Below are 22,651 nucleotides of genomic sequence, written 5' to 3'. Positions count from 1 at the left end.
CTACAGCACAGTTGGTTAACTATAATCTATAATTCTGATATATTCTAAAACAGCTAGAAGAGTTTAAAGGTTCCCAACACATAAAAATGATAAATGTTTGAGGAGATAGAAATGCTAATTACCTGGATTTGATTATTACACTTTATATAGATGTATCAAATTATCGTACTGTACCCCATAAATATGTTCACATATTGTGTCAAAGTTTGAGGGTTTTTTTTTTCATTTTTATTAGCATATATTCATTGTACAGGGGTGATTCATTGAGCCAATTCTGAATAGTCTTACATTGTACATTGATTAGATCACCCCCACGGTCTCCCCCCCACACACCCTGCCACCCTCAAAGGTTTTTTTAAACAAAAATGAAATGCAAAAACAAAATCCAATATCTGAGCCCAGATTTTTTAATTGAAGTTAATAGGCTTAAAATTACTCCATCAAATTGCTAGTAACATTCCTAAATGCTAACTCAATTGCTGTGCTTATCTAATTGCAGACTGTTAACCAACAGTTCCTGGGAGGTGTGCTGTGTGGACTTTGAGTAGGCCTAATGGGCCAGGGGACAGGCCTTGGCCACCTGATGCAGAGGCACTGCTGCTGGGGTTCCTTGCTCCTTCTGGCTTTGCTCCATGACTTTGTGTTGAGACCAGACCTCTCGGGGCCTGGGTTTCCATCTGTATAATAGAGTCCTGGTAGGAGGGATGATAAGCTGAGCTAAGTGAGAGTGTATTATAAACTCTTTCCATCATGGTCAAGACCCACTCAGCCTCAGCTGGGATTTGGCTCAGGTTGCTAATCAGTAGTTGGTAAAAAGACTCATCAAGCAGCTCGTTTTGGGAGTCCTGGGAGCAGAGACAGAGCAGGCTCTCACTGGGCCAGCCTCAGTTGAAGGATTGATGATGTCTTTCTGTTCCTAAGGAAAGACACACATGCGGCCTCCAGACCTGGAGATACAGAATGACGCAGACTGAGAAGGACACGGGCCTCCTTTCTGTACGACACACTGCAGGAAGGGGACAATGAGATACATAGGTCCCTTAGCAAATCAAGGCTTTCCACACTCCAGGATGGTGGGAAGGTTCCCTGGGGAAATGTGGGGTCCTCTGCAGTGTTTGTTAGCAAGGACAGCCATGGAGATATATTCATAAGGGGGACATGTTTGTGAGCACAGAGGAGGCACTCTCTGTGGGACCCTGCTATAATGTAGCGTGCATTCCTAATAGGGCCAAAGCATCCCCAAATGGAGCAAAAAAAAAATTTTTTTTTATTCTTTTTGTTTTGTTTTGCAGTGCTGGGGATTGAACCCAGGGCCTTGAGCATGCTATGTAAGCACTCTACCACTTTTGAGTCATGCCTCCAGCCCTTTTTGGTTTTGTATTTTGTTTTTGACATAGTCTCTCTTGTTAACTTTGCCTAGGCAGGCCTTGAACTCATGAGCTTCCTGCCTCTCTCAGAGTAGTTGGCATGAACCACCATGCTCAGCTAATCTTACTCTTTTCTTTCCCTCCTTCTTCTTCTTCTTCTTCTTTTCTTTTTTGGCAGTACTAGAGTTTGAGTCAGGGCCTCATACTTGCTAAGCAGGTGCTGTACCACTTGAGCCACTCCATCAGCCCCAACCCCTATCCTTTTTCATATATATAAACCATAGGTGTGCATTCAGCATGTAAACAGATAAGGTAGTTCTCCCTTATCTGTGGTTTCACTTTACCTATAGTCAACTGCAGACTGAGTATATTAAATGGAAGGTTCCAAAAATAAACAATTTATATGTCTAAAATAACTTTTATTACAGTGCATCGTCATAATTATTTTATTATTAGTTATTATTGTTAATATCTTATGGAGCCTAATTTATAAATTAAACTTTACCACAGGCAGGTATATGCAGGAATAAACAGGGTTGGGCCCTGTCTGTGCTGTCGGGCATCTGCAGAACTTGGAATGTATCCCACACAGATAAAGGAGCACTACTCTGCACAGCATATCTGTGGTATTAACGTTTCCACTGTGCGTGGGGGGGTTGCAACTAGGGAGGGAAACTTCTACAACGGCTCTTTGGAGTATGATAATGAAAAAGGGTTAGGCACACTAACCAGGAACCCTACAGTCCTGCCCGGGCAAATTACCACAAGCCCAGGCAATTTGTTTACCCATGCCATTGTGGGTTCACCAGCACCCCTAAAGTGTTAAGACCCAGGGATATCTAAATTATATTATTTGTAGCAACAAGCCCTAAAGACAGGGACACTCCAGGAGTCGTCAGCCCTTTCCACACCTCCACTCTTTAATCCTTACCCAGCCACATGTCACTCCTTGCTTCATCTTGGTCCCTGAGCTGCCTAAGGAAGCTGCCAGCTCACTGGACACTGCATGAAGGATTCTGGGAGGTCTGGCCAACTGTGGTTAGCCCTAATGAGCCAGCTCCTGCTCCTACACCAGCTCCAGATGGGTGCCTCCAGCCTGTAGCTGTTCTGGACACATTAGCTGAGTGGGGAATTCTTCCCTTCTCATCTCTGGATGAACTCCACAGAGAAACCGGCAGCTATAGCACCCCCAAACATCTCCTCCCTCCCTGCCCTGGGCCTACCTAGGTCTGGGCTGGCCCAGCCACTTCCAGTCACCCTGCTTCACTCAGCTCGAGTGATCTTAAAGCCCAGGTTGGATGTCATCACTCCCCTGCTAAAAGCCTTTCTCTTTGTACTTAAGAGTAGTCTAGGCTCATGTGCAGGTTTTAAAAAGTCAAGTTCATTCCTGTTTCATGGCCTTTGCCCAGACCACCACCTCTGCCTAGTGTGTTCCTCCTTGCCTCCCAGACTATGTCTAGCTCAAAAGTCAGACCCCACTCAAAAATCACCCCTAACCTCGACTTGCTCTCCACAACCCTATTCGCTGCCTTCCCAGCACACAGTTGTCATGCTTTGTAATGGTTGGTTTGCTGGTTTATTATTGTCTTTCTTTCCACTAGACTGTTAATTTTCTGAGGGTGGGGACCAGGTCCCTCTTGCCCACTTCTACACACTCAACCCCTAGCAGAGAGCCCAGCACACACTAAGCAGTCAGTAATTATTTGCTGAGTGAGTGAATGTGTGCTGTATGAAGAGGCAGGATGGTATGAACATGCATATCAACAGTCAAGGGACCAGAAGACCAGGACAGCTCTAATAAATATGTCCCAGAGCCTGGGCAGAGGAAGAGGAGGCTTACTTACCATTCCCACTGTGCTGCACCATGCTGGCACCAATTGGCTTCCAGTGTGCTTTTAATTTCAGGGTATTGTCATGACGCCTATGCAATTTCCAGGAAAAATATACCCCCAGCCTGATTCAGCCACAGTAGTCCACTGCACTGTTGGTAACACTAGTGTGTTTGCATCTTCAAAGAATTTTCACGTCTTTGAGCCCCCTGACTCAGCCAACATAATTGTCTATGTGATGGCCTGGGGAAGAAAATGGAAAGACGTGTCAAATAGCCAGCATCTGCTAGAACTGTGCTGGGTATTTTCTGTTTACTGTCTCATAATGAGTCGTGGCCCAGGAAGTAACCTTTATTATTTTCATTTTAGAGAAGAGAAAACACAGACTAAGTCATTTACCCCAAACTGTAAAGCTGTTCACTGGAAACCATTAGGAATTCAATAGGACAGCTCATGTTTTTAAGTCTTAAGGGTGTGAGATGAAAGATTAAATGTGGACATCTCTACGTCATCCATACTTAAGGCAGATTTCACTGGAGAAAAGTCGGTGTTGATAAGGACAAGGAATGTTTGCCAATCAGCCAGCAAACAAGTGTTAGGAGGTCTCGGCTGGTGTGAGAGGAGAGTAGATGAATTTCAGTGAACTGGAGTGAAAACCTCACTGGGCCTCGAGGCCTGAGTTTGGGTCCAATCTCACTTTTCAGACCTCATGTGCCTTTAAGTAGTCACGTCACGTCTCTGGGTCTGTTTTCCCAGTGAACACCCTTGATCCCAAACCCAAAATTCCAAAATTTTGTTAGCACTGATAAAACCCTCAAAAAATTCCAAAAAGTTACAGGCTCACACCTGTAATCCCAGCTACTTGGGAAACTGAGATCAGGAAGATCGAGGTTCAAAACCAGCCAGGGCAAAAACTTCCTGAGACACCATCTCCAAAATAACCAGAGCAAAATGGACTGGGGGTGTGGTTCAAGCAATAGAGCACCTGCTTTACTCAATATCATTAAAATAAAAAGTTCCAGATTTTTAAAACAAGTGTGGTGGTACATGCCTATCATCCCAGTAATCCCAGCACTTGGGAGGCTGAGGCAGAAGGATCACAAATTTGAGACTAGCCCGTGCTACATACCAAGACCCTGTCTCAAAAAAAAAAAAAAAATCCAAAATTTGGAGCATATTAGGTTTTGGATTTTGGATATCCAGATTACAGATTAAGAATACTCAACTGATAAAGTCTATGCAGGTGTCCAAAAATCTGAAAAACTCCAAAATCAGAGTCTGGTCCAAGCATTTTGGATAAAGGACACTCATTTTATATCACTTACAAAGTCCCTTCCAGCTTGAAGCTCTGTGATTGAATCGCTCTTCATGCCTAAGGCTCACTCAGCCTTCCTAGACACGCCAGCACCTTTCTAGGATTCTTTTCTGACTGTCATTATCATGTTTGCAGCTCCAAGTCACAAAAGTTCAAGGTCCCCATTTCCCTCTGTCACCCCCACATACACCATATTCTTTCCTGTAACTCAGATTTCATTGGTTCCCATCCATCCCTAACCTGAGGTGACAGTTGCTTTCCTACTGGTCTCTCCAGCAGCCTCTGTTCTGCCTGTGATGTTATAGGCTGATCTTATTACAAAACTTTGGAACTGGTCTCTCTGTTCTTAACACTTGGTGATCGTCCCCACCTCCCCCACCCCAAGCCATGGCCCTGCACTACAAACTCTCCCAGTTCTGGCCCCAACCCAGTCTCTCAGCCTCATAGCTCATCCCTTGGACACGGCTTGTGTGGCCTTTGTCCTCGTCCATACAAAATGATATGGTTCTGCTCAAAGCTCCTTTAGAGTGGAAATTCTCCAATTCTACCAGAGCTAGACTGGTTTGTCAGCTGTCCTGATGTGTCCCAGCATCTGCCTGTTTGGTCGCTGTGATGTTGGAACGTCTGGAGCCACTGAGGGTCTTACTTAGAGAATGGAGGGCACAGGTCCATGGTCTGTGCTAGCTCTTGGTACTGGGTAGGTATTTAACGCCCACGCGTTAAGGTCATTCCTTTCCTGCCTCCCTTACAGACTCCTAAGAAGATCCAGTGAAGGAATGACTATGGAAGCTCTCTAAACCCTGTTCATTCGGGTTTCAATGGACACTTCATTGCACAGGCACGATTGCTAACAGACTGGGTGGGAAAACCCAGCAAGGCCTGTCTGTTTAGATTCTTCTTGGCTTCTCTGTGTAGCAGTCCTCCCTCCAGGGTGTGAGGCGGCCCCCTGGAATGAGGAAGGTCTTATTACCTGCTATTGGACAAGTGTAGATCAGCTAGCCCTGGACAGCTGCAAGACAGAAAGGTAGGGAAATATTAGAGTTTTTATAACTTGTCTTGGGGAAGAGAAATTCTAGCTTCTATGGCCTGCCTTGGGGAGGAAGTTATGAGCCAGGAACTATAACCAAAAACAAAAATATATAAATGGTAATATCATGGCTATAATGTGGAATATTATTCAGCCATAAAAAGGAATGAAGTACTGATATGTGCCGCCTCATGGAGGAACTTGTACTCAGTGAAAGAAGCCAAATACAAAGGCCACATATTGTATGGTTCCTTTTACATAAAATGGCCAGAAAGGCAAATCTATAAAGACAAAAAGCAGATTGGTGCTTGCTGGGGCACTGACAGGGGAAAGGGGCAATTGTGGGTGACTGATTAATAGGTACTGGGTTTCCTTGTGAGATGATAAGAAATGTCTTAGCAGTAGATAGAAAGACAAGATGTCAAAGTCCTGTGGACACTAGTCTTCCATAGCGGGTCTCTCTGGCCTAGCAGCTGCCTCTGGCCCCTAGCTGCCATGCTCCTGAAGCTGAGATGCCACCAAAGGTCCCAACAAGGCACTTCATTCCAGAGAAAAGACCCAGGCTGCTACAGGGAGCTGGACTGTGTCCTTGCTCTGGCTGTTAAGTTGCAGATGGAGCAAGCCACTGGGTTCCCTTCTCCCACGGTCATTGCAATCCAGGAGGACAGTGTCAAGGGCAGTAAAATGACATCAGTGAACCAGAATCGTCCTTCACCCGAGATAGCCCAGGCTTACCTGGTATCTCTGGAGTGGACCCTACAGCTGGGCCTTTACCCTTGGCCCTACATGGCACAGAAAGTGCCAACCTGGAAGCAGACTGCCAGCCCCCACTGTTTGCCTGTCTGATGTTCCCTGAATTTACCACATGGTGCTGGAGAGATCAGAGATGAGAGGTCATGGGTTCATTTGGGGAAAAGCTACAGATTCCTCAGATACACTCCTGCAGCAGGGCACGTAATCTCCTAAGGGAATGTCTGCCTTCTCCCCAGCCATAACTTGTGTTCTCCCTCCAGCCAGACTTAAGTTCTGGTTACCACACCTTTGACACTAATTTTCCCTGTGACCTAAGGTGAGCCCTTCCTGCTGTGGACCGCCATGTCTTCATCTGAGTAATGAGCTTCCCAAGGGGCCTTCTTGGTCTCTGGAATTCTCCAGCCTGGCTTCAGGGCTGTGAGCTTAGGAGACCTGGGAAGCATGTCAATAGCCCACACCTGTAAGAATGCTGTGCTCGCAGCTCAGCCAGGCATTCATGCTTCCACCTACTTTCTGGACAGCTGCCCATGGAAGGGAATCCGATGTGCCACCAGCAGCCTGGGGGACTCACTGCAGGTGGACTTTACCAGTGTCATTGAGAGAGGAGGGGTCATTACTCATCTCCCATCACAAACATAGACCATTTCCTTCCAAACTTAATGATTAACGTCAGGGGAGGGTCAACAGCTTAGACCCACAAGTCAAAGGCAGCAGGCCATGCCCTTATTTACAAAACTCCTTCTGCACACCAAAGATTTATGGAAGTATTATCTCTACTTCAACTAAATGAGGAAATGAAGATGAAGAATGAAGTAAGCAGTCTGAGGTCACACAGCTCATACTGCATAGACCTGGTTCTGCTTCAGAAGTCCTTGTCTATATCCATGGCTCCCAATATATGTCCTTGGAACTGTGTTGGGCTGGCTACACTGGGAACTAAGGCCCTTGCTCCCAGGGCTGCTGATTAAAGGGCACAGGAGCAGGTAGTTTAAACAAACAAGGGTTTATCTACACCACTCTTGCATGAGGATTGGGCTCCTGACCCTGACCTCAGGCCCTGTATTTGGCCATCACCCACTGGGGACTTCCATGTCTACTGAGTTCTGTCTCATATGGGAGAGTTTTTTTGTCTTTCATTCCCTGACTCCAACCACAAACCCATCTGAACTGTCAGAGTCATCCCCTCCAAATATACTCTTCAATCTCCTTCAGTCTCCTTCTACCCTGTGGCCTTTGCCCAAATATGTCTTACTGAACTCATAAGTACTTTGATAATTCGCTCAGTCTTCCCCTATCAGATTCTTGTTTTTTCTTTTTCCTTTTTTTTTTTCCAATGTGATGAGACAAGGTCTTATTATATAACCCAGGATGACATCAAACTCTCGATCCTCTTGCCTCAGCCTCCCTAATGCTGAAATTATAGGTGTATACCACACTTCTGGCTCAATCAGATTTTTTAAAAATGTATTACTATCTATCTCCATCTTATTTAAAGTTCCACAGAAAGGACCACTGAAGTGAATTACAAATTAAAAAGAAAATACTGTTGCATAAAACAAAACCAACCAAAGGTCTCCACATGAGGCCAATACCTGGGTAGGTCTGGGAACTGCTGACACAGGCCATATTCCTTGACATCCTTCTCTCAGCACTGCCTTATTTCTACTTACCAGTTGCCTCCAATGTGTGTCTTGAGACCCCAGTTCTCTCTGTTCCCCTCTCACAAAGCCTGGCACCCCACTGGGGCAGGCAGCAAGTTGTTGTCTATTCTGATAAATCCTCCAGACTTCAGCCCTCCCCCAAGAGGAAGATGGAAGCTGTGCCAGAGCATAAAAGCTCTTGCATTAGCTTAGGTTCACTGTGTGGGGCTCCCCTAGCTGACAGACTTTCCCTCACCTCCCAGACCCAGTCAGCCACTCGTGTCCCAGGCCATGTGCTAGCAGGACAGATGGAGACAATGACCATACTCATCTGGAACCCTTATGGCCTCTGCCAGGGCTATCTTAGCTGTGACTAGGAGAACAGGAGAGAGGACATGAGGAAGTAAGAGTTCATGTCACCCCATTGCTAAGGGCACTGGGCCTGGGTTCTGTGCTGCTGTCTCCATGGATCCTGAGCAGTCAGGGAGGCAATGGGTTCTGATGTCCCCTGGGCATGACGCTTTCTCAGACTCAGGTACTCTCCTAGACTCCTCCACTCCTCTTGTCTGTGGTTGGCATGTGCGAAAGGAAGAGAGGACCATACCCCTCAGGAGCTCACAGTCCAACCAAGAAAACAAAATGCTGCCAATTCTGGTACAACATAATAAATGTCACAGTACTAAGGGCAGAGCTCTCAGAGATGACACTCCAGTTGGCTCTGTGATGAGGAAGAAGAATTTGTCAGCTAGAGAGGTTAGGAGGAAAGAATGTTCTGGACGGAAGCATGTCATGTCATGAGCAAGGCACAGAAAATACTGTGGTGCTCAAAGCTACCCATGGCAATAGCATGATGACAGAGGGAAAACATTTGAAATTATTTGCTCACCTAAGAGTCGCATTCTGAGCACTCTCTGCTGGGTGCTGGGGTAGAAAGACAGGAAGCCAAGAATAAATTAGTCTCTGTCCCAAAGGAATACAGTTTGTCAGGAGAAATAAAGGAAAAACAAGTAGCTGAAGATTATGGAATGTTATCTACAGATGGAAACTTCCAAATGCTCTGGCCCAATTTCCTTTCTCTAAACAGAGAATCAAGAAGTGGAGTAACTTGCCCAAGACAAAAGGTCAGCTGGTAGGAGAGCCAGATCAAGGTCAGACTCAAGTCTTCAGATTTGTCCCTATGCTCCCTCTCCTATACTGCACCACAACAGAAAAGTAGCCTGCCATGGGGACAAGGAAGAGAGTGAAGACTTCTGACTGGGGCAGGCTTCTATGAGGCCAGGAGGCCATGGTACATATGTGCTCGGGACATGGGGGTGTTAAGTAGCCCTGGTCAGAGGGGACAGAAGGAGGCCCACTAGAGCCAAGGCTGTGGTGATGAATGGGCCAGTCCTTGTACTGACTTTCTAAGAAGTCAATACTTTATTTCTGGGCAATGAGGAAATGAAGAGTGTTAAAGGATCCGAACTGAACTTTGAGGTAATCTGGGACAGATAGCAGATACGGTGACAGATGGAGTAGACACCAGAGGGATGGAGTGTACTGAGGCCACAAGGTCAAGGTTAGAGACAAGTTGCACTAGGATGCTAGTGACTTTGAGGTGGTAGAAACAAGAACGAATAGCTGGGGTCCAGGTAATCATTACACAGGAAGGACAAACAGATCTAACCAAGGACTACCATGCCACCCATCTGCTATCCCTGGTCCCTTCAAATCTAATCCCCACTCAAGCTTCAGGCAAGCTTGCTAAGCTGTGTCCAAGAGCCCACATATGCAAATACTGCTTTAACCAGACTTGATAATTCTGGCTTTGAGCTTTCCCGTCTTGACTCAAGTCATCCCCACAGGTAGAGTATCATCTATTCACATTCTCCTCTTCCCAAGTACACCCCTACTCATCGAGATTCAGCCCCAAACTTACCAGCTGAAAGCAGCTCCCAACTCCCAGCTGGAAGTAATGACACTGTGCCAGCTAGTAGTCCAAAGGTATCCTTAGTCATACCCAGCTTCATGCTCTCTGGAAACATGTTTAGTGTAAGCTCTTGGAAATCGGGGGGTCATTCAAGACGACAAATGTGCTGGTCACTGAAGTGGTACAGACATGATTGTTCAAGCCTGAAGGAGCTAACCTGAGGACATAGGTGAATGAGAGGAACTGCTGAGAAGAGGCAAGCCAGGTAGCGGGTATAGACACTTAGGAAATTAGGATGGCCACTATTTAAAAAAGCAGAAAGTCACAGGTGTTGGTGCTGACGTGAAGAAATTGGAACCCTGTGCACCATTGGCGGGATACAGGTGCTATGAAAAGCAATATGGTGGTTCCTCAAAATTAAAAGTAGAATTACCATAAGACACACACTACTACTTCTGTGTACATATCCAAAAGAAGTGAAATCAGATCTGGAAGAGACATTTGTATAGCTATGCATGTAGCAGCATTACTCACAATAGTTAAGAAGTAGTCCAAGTGTGCATTAATGGATGACTGGAAAGGCAAAATGTGGCATATAAATACAATGGAAGCCTTATTATCCAGACTTAAAAAGGAAAGAAATGCTGAGTGGTGGTACACACCTGTAGTTCCAGTACTTGGGAGGCTCACACAGGAAGATCATGAATTCAAGGCCAGTTTGAGATCTTGTCTCAAAAACAGAGAAAGGAAGGAAACGCCGACATACGCTATACATGGATGAGCCAACTCTGCTGGCCCACACAGGCTCTGTTGTAACTCCACAACACAGTCCTGCCAAGGTGTCGTGAAAGCAGCCACAGATAAATACACACATCAGCATCGCTGATTCCAATAAAACTTTATTAGCAGAAACAAAGGGACAGTATATCTGGCTGTGGGCTGTGGCTCAACAACTCCTGAGCGAGGGTCTGGTGACTGTTGATTGCTGCTTTCTGGGTTTGTGAAGCTCCATGTTAGCATGTATGTCTTCTCAGGCTGTGCACAAATTATTTCTCTGAGGATGTTTGCATTGAAAAGCAGTACAGGTTTTGCATCTGATCTACCAATCTTATTCTAACATTTGGAATTTTTTTTCAATCTATACAAATATCCCATTCCCGAAATTCTCCCAGGAGCCATCTTTACTATATCATAAAGTCCCCCATTAATGGGTTAAATAAGCTTCCAATGCTTGTTATTTCTTTAAAAAAAAGAACCCTACAAGAGATCAAGAGAGAGGGTGATGGGGAAAAGCTCCTTTGAGAAGGGCCTGGAAGGTTGAGGAGATTGGTTGGCATGAAGGATGGGGGCCATGGGTGCAGGTCAGGGGACAGCTGGACAGGTGGCTTAGGGCTATAGCAGGAAGCCAGTAGACCTGGCTGGGGATTCCCTCTAGTGGTCAGCAAATCAGGGATCTCTAATTCCATTCTCAAGGTCTTGCATGGTCTCCTGCACAAACGCAGCTTCCATGAGGACCAATGGAGAGGCATGGAAGAACTAGGAACATGAGTGGGTCCTCTGTTCCACCACTGAGGCTAACTGTAGGATGCTGATGGCCTTGAGTAGGTTTAGTTCCTTTCCAAATAAAGTCAATTATATCTGTGCAACTGGTCACCCATGGGTGACAGAAGTGGGGCATTGCTTTCTGGGCTGAGCCCCCACACTGATCACAGGCCCCTCACTCTGTGGCTGTGATGAGCTTCCTCTGTGCCACTTCCTTCTGCCTGGGAAAAAGGATGGTAAGAAGACCCAAGGGAGGGCCCTCTCTTGGCCGGAGAGCCCTGTGTCTAAGGCCATTTAATTAGTCATTCCCTGACTCTGGCTGTAAGCAATTGCTGAGGGCTAATGCAATTATTTTATATTTTTAGAGCCAATTTTCTCTCTCCAGTGAGCTGTTATGTGATTATCCAAATACCTCCATGTGGTAATAAACTCAGGTAGGGCTGGCCCCATTATAACCATGAATACACAGTGCCAGAGGGCAGTGACTTGCACAGCACTCAGTCTGACATTGGTAGGTCTGGGATTGTTGTCACTCTCACTTTCTACTTCCTCCTGCTGCTCTTGTCTGAGGATAAGGGGCTATGTTGGACCCAGTAAAATGATTAGGCAGGTCAAACAGCTCTTAAACTGTTATAGTTTGATTCCAGTGACATTATGACGTATGTGGTGGTAAAAGTGCTCGATACATTTCAGATGTGACTGCAAGTCCCTGGCATGGCAGACCCCTGAAAGAGCTATCTCGATCTGATTACTTGGGGATTTCTGTCCCCTTTGAGCTTGGAATCTGATTTGCTGGCCCTGGTGGTGTCATGGGCTGAACTTCTAGGGAGCACTGGTCCTGCTGTGCTGGGGACTTGTTGATTTGTCCCTGACTTCGTTGTGCTAATCAGGGCTAATTCCAGAAAACCCAAAGTCCTCCTCTAAATAGGTAGACAGTGGCCTGAGCTAAACCAGCCTATCTGAAGCTCCAAGATGTAAACTTACTTCCCCCAACTCAATCTTTGAGCTGGGGGTTAGAGGGGGCAAGTCACAAGGCACAAGTAAATAGCCAGGGAGTTTACTGAAATGCATACTGCTCAACTGGCTCCAGCTCCAGGGATTAGGTGAAATAATCTTTCTCCAGGCTTGCAGCTCTTCGTGTCAGCCTTTGGTTGCTGCCCCTTGCAGAGAGGGGTGATCTTCCCTGACAGGTGACATCTTCTCACCACTTCACAAATACTACACAACTCCTTTAGTGGCCTCAGTATTTGTGGCCAGGCAAATCCTTCTGAGTTTTCCTTAAGAAACAGCTCCACTGGGAGGTATATTCACAAGAGAAACAAGTACAAATGCCTACCAAAAAGCCTTGTCCTCATACAATAAAAATCAGGCAGCCCCCCAAATTGGAAGCACACCAAATGGCTTATCAATAGTAGAAAGGATAAACAAAGTGAGATGTAGTTACATAATGGAATACTGCTTAACAATTAAAAAAAAAAGAGAGAGAGAGTAAGCCACTGCTACGTGCAAAAACTTGAATGAATCTTACAGACATAACGAAGACAGAAATAAAAAGCATGTCAACCGGACACTGGTGGCTCACACTTGGAATCCTAGCTACATGGAAGTCTGTGATCAGGAGGATAAAGGTTGGAAGCCAGCCCAGGCAAAAAAAAAAAAAAAAAAAAAAAAGTTTGTGAGACCCCATCTCAATGGAAAAAAGCTAAGCTAGGTGTGGTGGTGAGCATCTGTCATCACAGCTATGGTGGAAAATGTAAAATAGGGGGCTCACGGTCCAGGCCTGCCTGGGCAAAAAAGCATAACCCTATCTCCAAAATAACCAGAGCAACTGGAGCCATGGTTCAAGCGGTGGAGTGCCTCCGTCACAAGAAGCACAAAGCCCTGAGTTCAAACTCTGGCGATGAAAACATGTGTGATTCATTTAGGTAAAGTTCAAGAACAAGAAAAGGGAATACAAGTCAGACAGAGGTTATCTCGGGCTGGGGGTATTGCTTGGAAAAAGGTGTAGGGAACTTCCAAGGTATTAGAAATGGTCTTTGGGTGATGATTACCCTGGGGTGTTGGTGTTTGTGTGCACATACATGTGTACAAATTCCTCAGGTTACACACTTAAGATTTAAGTGTTTTGCCTCAAAAAAAAAAATCCAACATATTCAAAATCTGTCCTTTAATATCTTTAATATCCTTTAATACTTTCTGATGTATATCTCCAGCCCTGCAATGGTTGAAGTTTTAAAATAAACATGAACTCATGAATTACTTTTGCATTTAAAAATAATAGCACATAGCCGCAAATTCACATCATCCAACCTTCTCAGTTGGTAGTGCTAAAGTTGAGGGTGGAGATGGAAGGACTGCTTTGCCTGAGGTGACAAAACCATCTCAGGGAAGGCTAGGCTTGGTCTTCAGTTCCTCTGCTTACCAGGGTCTTGCTCTTTGGAACTGTATTTGTACAAGACATAGCCTAGAATTATAGCTGCTCTTGGTGGCTGATAATTTTGTTTCTTCTGCTGAGATTTTCTTGGTATATAACGTATATAACGTATTGGTCTTCCCAGGCTGCCATGATAAAGTACCACAGGCAGAGTGGTTTAAACAACAGAGATTTCTTTTCTCGCAGTTCCGGAGACTGGAAGTCTAAGATCAGAGTGCTGGCATGGTCAGGCTCTGATGTGGGCTCCCTTCCTGGCTTACATATGGGACTGCCTTCCCACTGTGTCCTCAATGGTCTTTTCAGAGCACAGAGGAGATCAAGGGCTCTGGTGTCCCTTCTTAAAAAGGCCATAATCCCATCAGACTAGGGTTCCACCCTCATGACCTAATTACCTCCCAAAGGCCCCATCTCCAAATATCATCACTCTGGGGGTTAGAGCTCTAGTAAACAAATTTGAGGGGATATATTCAATCCATAAAACACAATTCCTCCTGGACTTGAGACATGATTATTTAATCCATTTTCCATCTTGAACTTTAACTTCTGAACTTTCATTTAATCAACAAATATTTACTGAGCATTTATTGTATTCTGTGATCTTCAGATAGGTCAGGAAAGGTCAAAGATCCCAGTCCCATGGGCTCTCTTTTAATATTGGGGGCCCAGGACTCAGTCCTTGGCTCTCTCTTGTTTTAATCTTCTTTCACTTATGATTGCATACAGCCTCATGGCTCCAGATAATGACTTCAGAATGACTCTCACCCTTCTATTTCCAGTCCTAGATAACTTTCTGAAATGGTTTGATGTCTGCCTCCCAAATTCAGGTGTTGAAACGTAGTGGCCAATGTCATAGTATTAAGAGGTCATGAGGCCATAAGGCCTCCTCTCTCATGAATGCGATTAAGGTCCTTATAAAGGAGCTTTGACCAGCATTCAGCCTGCTGGCCTTTCCACCTTCCATGTGAGGACAAACTTCCTCCCCTGGGAAGACACAGCAATCTTAGAAGCAGAGAGAAGCCCTCACCATTGAACCTGCTGCCGCCTTGATCTGGAACTTCCCAGCCTCCAGAACTGTGAGAAATAAAATCCTTTTCTTTAGAAATACCCAGTCTTGGGTATTCACTTAGCCTCTGTCATAAGTCACCCAGTGTTGACATGGGCTGTGGATGGATGGAGTAGCTGTGGTGGCTCAGAGGGAGGCAGCAGTAATTGTTCAGCAGCATGGACTTGTCTCTCCTCACTGCCACGGCTAAATATCTCACCTACTGGCAGACACCATGGCTGCTGGAGCCAGCCTAGGCTAAAATTATAACATATTCAGGAATTTTTTTAGATAGTTAATGTCATCTTGACAGCTTGAAACTGGCTGTAGTTGGAGTACTTACATCACAGAAATCCACAAATGTGGCAAATCAGGGTCCCCTCCTCATCTCCAGAGAGCACCTTGTTAAGCAGCTACCAGCGTTCTGCTGGATGAGACCAAGGCTGAGTCTGACAGGACACTGTCCCTCCAGGACAACCACTCCTGAGGGACAAATTGATCACGCTGTATTCATTCAATCTCAAAAGGGACAGCAATTCCTAACTGCTAATGTGTCCATTAGATTCAAGACTAACAGGTTTGTTTTTGGCAGTACTGGGGGTTGAACCCAGGGCCTCCCACTTGCTAGGCAGGTGCTCTACTACTTAAGCCATGTCTCCAGTCTTCATTATGGTTTTAATTTGCATTTCTGTAATGACTAATGAGATTGATGTGTGTGTGTGTGTGTGTGTGTGTGTGTGTGTCCATGTGCATGTAAAATCTTGGGTGAAATGTCCTCTTTGCCACCCATATATATTGAGGAGTGTCTACTAAAATATTTCTTCAACTTTATATTGGGTTTTTGTCTTCCTATAAGTAGATTGTAGTAATTCTTTGCATACAATGTACACATCATTTGATGAATATGTTTCACAAATATTTTCTCTCAGTCTGTGCCTTGACCCATTTTATTGACAGTGTCATTTTGAAGAGAGAAAAATGTAATTTTAATGAAATACAATTTATTAATTTTTTTCTTTTAGAATTTGTTATTTTTTTATGTCTTCAAGAAATCTTTTCCTAACTCGAAGTCATTAAGATTTTTTCCCAAGTTAGGTGTGGTGGCACACACCTGTCATCCCAGCAGTCTCAAGACTGAAGCAGAGGACTGCTTGCACCCAGGAGTTTGAGGCCAGCCTATACTTCATAAAAAGACCCCAGATCAAAAATGTTTTTCTCCTGTTTTTTCTAGGTTCTTATAGTTTTAGCTTATATTTTCTTACATCTAGGTACGTGGTTTTTTTAGCATTCATTTTTCTTTTGGTAGTGGTACTGGGGTTTGAACTCAGGGTCTCTTGCTTGTTAGGCAAGTGCTCTACCACTTGAGCCATGCCCCTAGCACCAGCATTAATTTTTTAAAAATGAGATATGTTTGTTTATTATTTTCTGTAAGATTTTGTGTAGAATTGCCATTATTTTTTCTTTGTTTGGTAGGATTCCCCAGAGAAGCCATTTGAACCTAAAGTTTTCTCTGTGGGAATTTTTTAAATTTTTATTCATTTTGTGGGGGGGTTGACCTCAGGGCTTCATGCTTACAAAGCAGGCACTCTACCACTTGGGCCACACCTCCAGTCCATTTTGCTCTGGTTATTTTGGATATGGGGGTCTCTTGAAGTATTTGCCCAGGCTGGCCTTGAACCATGATCTTCCTGATCTCAACCTCCCAAGTAGCTAGGATTATAGTCATGAGTCACTGGTACCCAGCTGTGGGAAATTTTTTTAAATAAGTATGTACTTATTTAGGCTCCCTTAGTTTCCACCTCATGTCCCTTCTCTGTCCCAGAGTCCTATCCAAGGCACCATAGCACATTTTGCTACCCTGCCTCTTTACGTATCTCTTATCTCTGACAGTTTCTCAGACTTTGCTTGTTTTGACAACCTTGATGGTTTTGAGAAGTGTTGGTCAGGTATTTTGTAGAATATCCCTCAGCTGGGATTTATCTGATGTTTTTCTCATGACTGAGCTGGAGTCATGGTTTAGGGGAAGAAGAACACCTATGGACCAGTTATAGCAATAATTATCAATGGTTTAACACCCTTTATAAAAAGGCAAAGACTCAGACAGGGTAAAAACGGGAGTCAAACTATAGGTTTGACTATAGAGACCTACCTAAAACAAAATGACCCCAAAAAGTTAAACGTGATCTATCAGGGAGGAGGACCAGAAAAGAAACAGATAAGTTTGTGTTCTGATAATGTAGCAGGGGAAAGGGATGGCATAGCAAAGAGATAAAACTTAAAAAATTAAAATGTAAAAAAGGTCACATAGCACTGGCGGAATAAAATAGCCAATAAAGTCACATGCAATCATATATGGGTTAAGCTTTGCTTTTTTGCTTCTGTAACCTACTTGCAAGGGTATATAAAGTGAGATCCCTTTGTTCTCAGGGCTCAGCCTTTGGACATGAAGCCGCTGATTCTGTGCTGGTACAAAAGTTTGCTTCCTGCTAAACTGCCTCAATGTCCTGTATCTCAGTTTGAGATTCCTGCAACATTTCTTGGGGGGTTGTCTGGGATTGTGGAGATGGTGATTTGTTACCTCCCTTGTCAATGGGGTGCATCCCCCAGACCACTGGAAGAAGTGAGCTCACCAGGTGCCAATGGACAGTTTAATCCAGAGGAGGGACTTGTCCTCCTGGCAAGTCAGGGTGAAGACCTCAGATGCACAATGGAACCCTATGAGGCAGGAATCAGTGAGAGGAGGGGAGCACAGCTCATCAGACTGGTAAGAACCCGGTTTAAATAATAGGCCTGCCTTTAGGAGGCAGAAGGGAAGACTGATCACCTCCCAGAGACCCTCAAGTAACCCTGTCTGGGGTGAAAACAGGTCTCTTAGGTTTAAGGAGCACGGCAAAAATGTGTGAGAGACATCCAGGAATTAGGGAGGTTGAGCACCTACTGAGTTTTCTCACCAGCAAGATAGACCAGGATGAGAAACAACACAAGTAAAAAAATAAAAGCACTTTGGGTAAAATGCAAGAAACCTCCATTACTGGGGGGGACAGGGGTTTGAGCTCTTCCCTGAAAATAGCCACAATTGAGGTTAAGGGATGGGTAACAAAAATTCAGTTCCAAAGAAGACTCAGAAGAGAACAGATGAATCATCCACCATTCCACCGGATAGCCCTCTGGGTATGATTTTAAAAGGTTTTGAGAGTGCACTCTTAATTTTGTGTATGTCAATTTGCTTACAACATTGAACAAAATTTAATTTACTCCAGGAATTCCAGGTCATCTTCTGCGTGCTTAAGTTGACTTTTTTTTCTAGCACGCTTCATTTATAAAACGTGTGTGTGTGTGTGTGTGTGTGTGTGTAAGCATCTTCAAAATGATTCTTAAACTGCTGTTATAAGGTTAATGTGATATTCAAGGTAACAAAAAAACAGGGTGCTTGTTTTCAAGATCTCTGTTATAAACTGCTTAAATTTTTGACATACGAATATGTAAACACGTTGAGGATGGTTCTCATTATACAGTCAATGTAAAAAAAAAGTTTCTCTATTCTACTGCTACTTTTAAGAAAACAGGTTTTCAAACTTTTTCAATCAGGTCTCACTAGGATGCAGGCATTCAAGAGTTAACACTCTGGCTCAGATCAGAGGAGAAAAAAGCAGGAGAGGGGCATAGCCAACAACAGGGATCTTGAAATTTGTGAAGTTAAAAAGTGACCTTAGCCTGTTTCATTCTGTCATAAATAAAATCTGGGATTTAATTCTCTCTTAATAATACATGGGCTTTCTATAAATCATTTTTATACAAAAAATAATTTTAAGGTTGCTTTGTTTCTGGTTTTTTTTTCATACAAATATAAGGCTCTAAGTTAAACAGCTTTATGAGTTATTTTCAACAAGTAACAAAGATATGTATACAGTATTAAGGATATTGTTTTTAAAAACGAAAAGTTAAAAAATACTTTAAAAATAAGGATAAAAAGAAGCTCCCCCAGAGGATACAAAATAAGTTGTCATAAAGGTACAGAGTAAGTTGTCATAAAAAGATGGAACTTATAAATGCTTATGTAAGTGATTGAGTTGACTAAAATCCAGTTACATTAAAGGTTTTGTGAGGTCAAAATTTAATGTACTGATATTAAACTAAAACTTAATTCTCTATGCTAATAACAAAGGCTATCTTAAGAATATTATATTGTTCTTGATAACATTTACAAAAAACTGTCTTAAAAATGGTTTTTGTTTTATCAAGATAACTGTCAGGAATTTTTGGTGCTACAGATTAACCCATGAATTTATCAAGAAAAGAGTTTATTAAAACACAGAGAGGCAAGAGGCCACTGAGCACAGAGAGTGCTGCTATACTGATATGAAGGTTGAGACAGATTTATGTATGTAAAACAAAGTAAAAAGAAAAAAAAAAGCCAAAGTGTACCCTCCAGATAGGATAAAGAAAAAAAAAAAAAAACTCAGAAAAGAGCACTACACTGGAGGTCAAGACCTCCAGTCTGTTGTCGTCAACAAAGTGGAGATGCTAGTCCTACTCCTTCCACATGTCAGGCAGAGGGAGTTTTTGGCCTGGGATGGCCAGACTGAGCCTGTTATTTTAGGGGGGGATCCAATGACTACAGGTTGGTGGGATCCTGATGTATGTCATGAGTCTTCTGTTAATGTCAACAGTCTGGGATGTGATCCCTTATTAACATCTGAGCCATGATTCTTGACCATTAGGTTTCCTAACTCCACACTTAGTCCCCATACATATTTACCTTTTTAAGGGTAAGGGCTTGACTATTAAGGTAATTGAGGCATGTTCACTTAAGAGTTGGTTTATGTAAAATTTTCTAGATGACCTCATGTTTAAACAACTATTGTCATGGGTGATTCTAATGCAGTCGGTACCCTATATGTGTCTGAGACAGGGCTATTCAGGGTCACTGACATTGTTCCCCCTCCCCCCCAACTAATGAGAAAATCTAAGGTTTTACTTCAAGTGCAACAAGTAAACTAATATGTATATATAACCTCTATAGAGCTGTGATGCTGTTGCTGGTTCCTCTATACTAAATACATTTATGTTTTTCAAGTATATCAAGCCTTTTAAAATACAAAATTTAGATAAACAAAATAACAAAAAGTTAACGGTACTTATATACTCCTCTGTTAGTTGCTAAATTGTCCATCAGACTTTTAACCATGGCTCTTTTAAGTTTTGTCATTACAGTTCTGATCCTTCTGGGGCATTTACAATCAAGTCCATAAAAATGACTCTAATGTCTATTTATGTGTCAACCAGGTTAGCTTTTTGGACGTCTACTTTTATTGGATTTTGTTTTGTATTGTCCTTGTCTAGAAGCCCACTGCCTAAGAGCCACTCTTTCTAAGCCTCTTTGCTGCTTAAATTTGGCCAAAAGGGTCTAGTTGGCACTGACTCCCACCTGATCTGCTCGTTATCCCCCCTCCCTCCCCACCCCCCCACCCCACCCCCCGGACGTAGGACCAAAACCAAACAAACAAAATCCAGGAAAGAGCAAATCCTCATGATGAGGAAAGAAAATGACCAATCAAGAAGACTCTTCAGTCTAAGGCCATATCATCCTGAATGTACCCAATCTCATCTGGTCTCAGAAGCTAAAGGGCCTGGTTAGTACTTGAATGGGAAAAAGCTCTTCAGAGGAGACTGCTCAGAGACCAACAGTTTGGAGATGAGGGGGAATGCCGTCAAAGTTCTAATGGAGACACTCGTGCCAGACCTCTCAAAAATAACCAAGGCCAAGCAGATTGAGGAAGTGGTTCTTATACATGTGTGGATATCTGGCATTAAAGCCTTTCTAGACACAAACTCATATTTTTTAGGGTTTTCTACTTAAATAGAGACAAAAATGACTATTTTTAATAGCTCTAAACATGTCCTTTGATACTTAAAGATGGTGGTTTAAACTTTTTTAAAACAATGGATTTTCTTGGACATATATACTGATAATATATTGTTGCCATGGTAATTCTACTCAGAAAAAAACAACAAAAAATACTGTCTGGGTAAAGGAATAAAATGTCCAACCATTAAAACCCCACTGAGAAGCCCTTTTGTTGTTATCTTGTCTATTCCCACTGCAATGGGATAACAACCCTGCTCTAGTCAATCTGGAACCTGACTAGTCTATGCACGGTGGAAGTTCAAACATGGGACGCACCCCTGCTCTCCTCTACACACTTGGACTCTTACCTTTGGGGTTGGCCCTTGCAAGGTTCCCCCATGTACTGAATGTTACAAGAGAGCCGTTGTTGGGGCCTCCGCATAGCCATACTTTGTGTCATGCACCCACCAACAAGTTGGTTGTTACATCAGCTCATATACTCCCCAGGTTTGCCAGGTTGCCAGTAAGCAATACTAAAGGTCCCAGAGTAAGGAAAACAATGCAGGCTACATTCGTCATGGAAAGCAGGGCGATGGGTCTTGTCTTGGGAGCGTGTTTGATGTTATCTTGCCTGGTTCCCTTGATATTGTGGTCCATCAGGACCATTATAGAGGCCACTACAGAGAGAAAAACAGCCACACATGTAATGATGCTATAAAAATACAAATCCCTAGATCAAGATGATGCTCTTTGACCCTAGGTGAATCCAAGCACCAAAGGGGGAACTAATGTAGCAGGGAGGAGGACCAAAAGAAAAACAGACAGGCTGTGTTCTGATAATGAGGCAGGGGGAAGGGATGGTATAGCAGGGAGATAAAACTTAAAAAACTGAAATATAAAAAAGGTAACATAGCACTAGGGGAATAAAATAGTCATATGCAGCCATATATGGGTTAAGCTTTGTTTTTTGCTTCTGTAACCTGCTTGCAAGGGTCTATAAGGTAAGACCTCTATTGTTCTCAGGGCTCCTTTGGACACAAGTCTGCTGAGTCTGTGCCAACATAATAATACATTGCTTCCTGCTAAACTGCCTCAGAGTCCAGTATCTCAGCTTGAGATTCCTGCAACAGTGAAGGGGATGAAGAATGCAAACAAAAATAAAAGAGGCAAAATTAATACTGGACAAAGTAGGACCCCCTATTCAATGTCAAAGACACTGTATTTTTTACACTACTTAAGTTTGAACTCAGGGTCTTATACTTACTGATGGATCCACGTGGCCAGTCCTTTTTTGTGTTGAGCATTTTCCAGATGGGGGTCTCACAAACTATTTGCCCAGGCTGGTTTTGAACCTCAGTCCTCCTAATCTCTGCCTCTTGCATACCTGGGATTACAGGCATGAGCCACCAGTACCCAGCTACACTGTATTTTAGGGAGTGTTTAAAACACACCTCCCCAGCCCCACCAAAGCCCAAAGTTTTAGGGGGAGGCAATGATCCCAGGGAAGCCTGCCAGAAAGGCTCAAGGCAGGACTGCCAGGGACCCAGGTCACCAAAGTGGCTAGGACAGGCTGTGAGTTTCCCATGCTCTTAGGACACAAATAATTGTTCTGTATTCTGGCAATTCTCCAACCATGGCGGAAATCAACACTGAAAAGATCCCTCCCCTACTTCTCTGGTGACCTCAGACCACCTCCCTCACTCCAGAGGAAACCAATTAGAGTGAAGAGGCCCTGGAGACTCTTAGCAGGAGAGAGGGGCAAAGGCTCTTCCTGTCAGAACTCAATTTCCTTCATTGCGAAAGGAATTTGGACTTGTTGATCTCCAAGTTTCACCTTAGCAAATGGGAAAATCTTTGGGCTTCAATTTCTTTCAAACATTGTTGCTGATCACATGCCAAGTCTACCAGGTGTGGGAGGCAGTTAACAAGCACTCTTGAGCCTAAC

The 22,651-nt window shown here is 43.7% G+C and overlaps 1 long non-coding RNA gene and 1 other non-coding gene across 2 annotated transcripts in view; both read right to left on the bottom strand.

Moving 5' to 3' along the window:
* Positions 1 to 3,040: 3,040 nt before the first annotated feature.
* Positions 3,041 to 22,651, bottom strand: part of LOC141413835 (uncharacterized) — a 60,859-nt gene continuing 41,248 nt past the window's right edge. The window contains exons 3-4 of the long non-coding RNA XR_012438769.1: positions 5,482 to 5,520; positions 3,041 to 3,439 (exon numbers count right to left, since the gene is read on the bottom strand). This is a non-coding gene — a long non-coding RNA (uncharacterized lncRNA). The remainder of the gene's footprint in view (positions 3,440 to 5,481; positions 5,521 to 22,651) is intronic.
* Trnav-aac (transfer RNA valine (anticodon AAC)) lies at positions 16,162 to 16,234 on the bottom strand. The gene has a single exon. It is a non-coding gene; the product is annotated as a tRNA-Val (tRNA).

Source organism: Castor canadensis, chromosome 1 (genome assembly GCF_047511655.1).
Source record: "Castor canadensis chromosome 1, mCasCan1.hap1v2, whole genome shotgun sequence".
Classification (NCBI taxonomy): Eukaryota; Metazoa; Chordata; class Mammalia; order Rodentia; family Castoridae; genus Castor; species Castor canadensis.
This window is presented reverse-complemented; position numbering and strand designations above follow the sequence as displayed.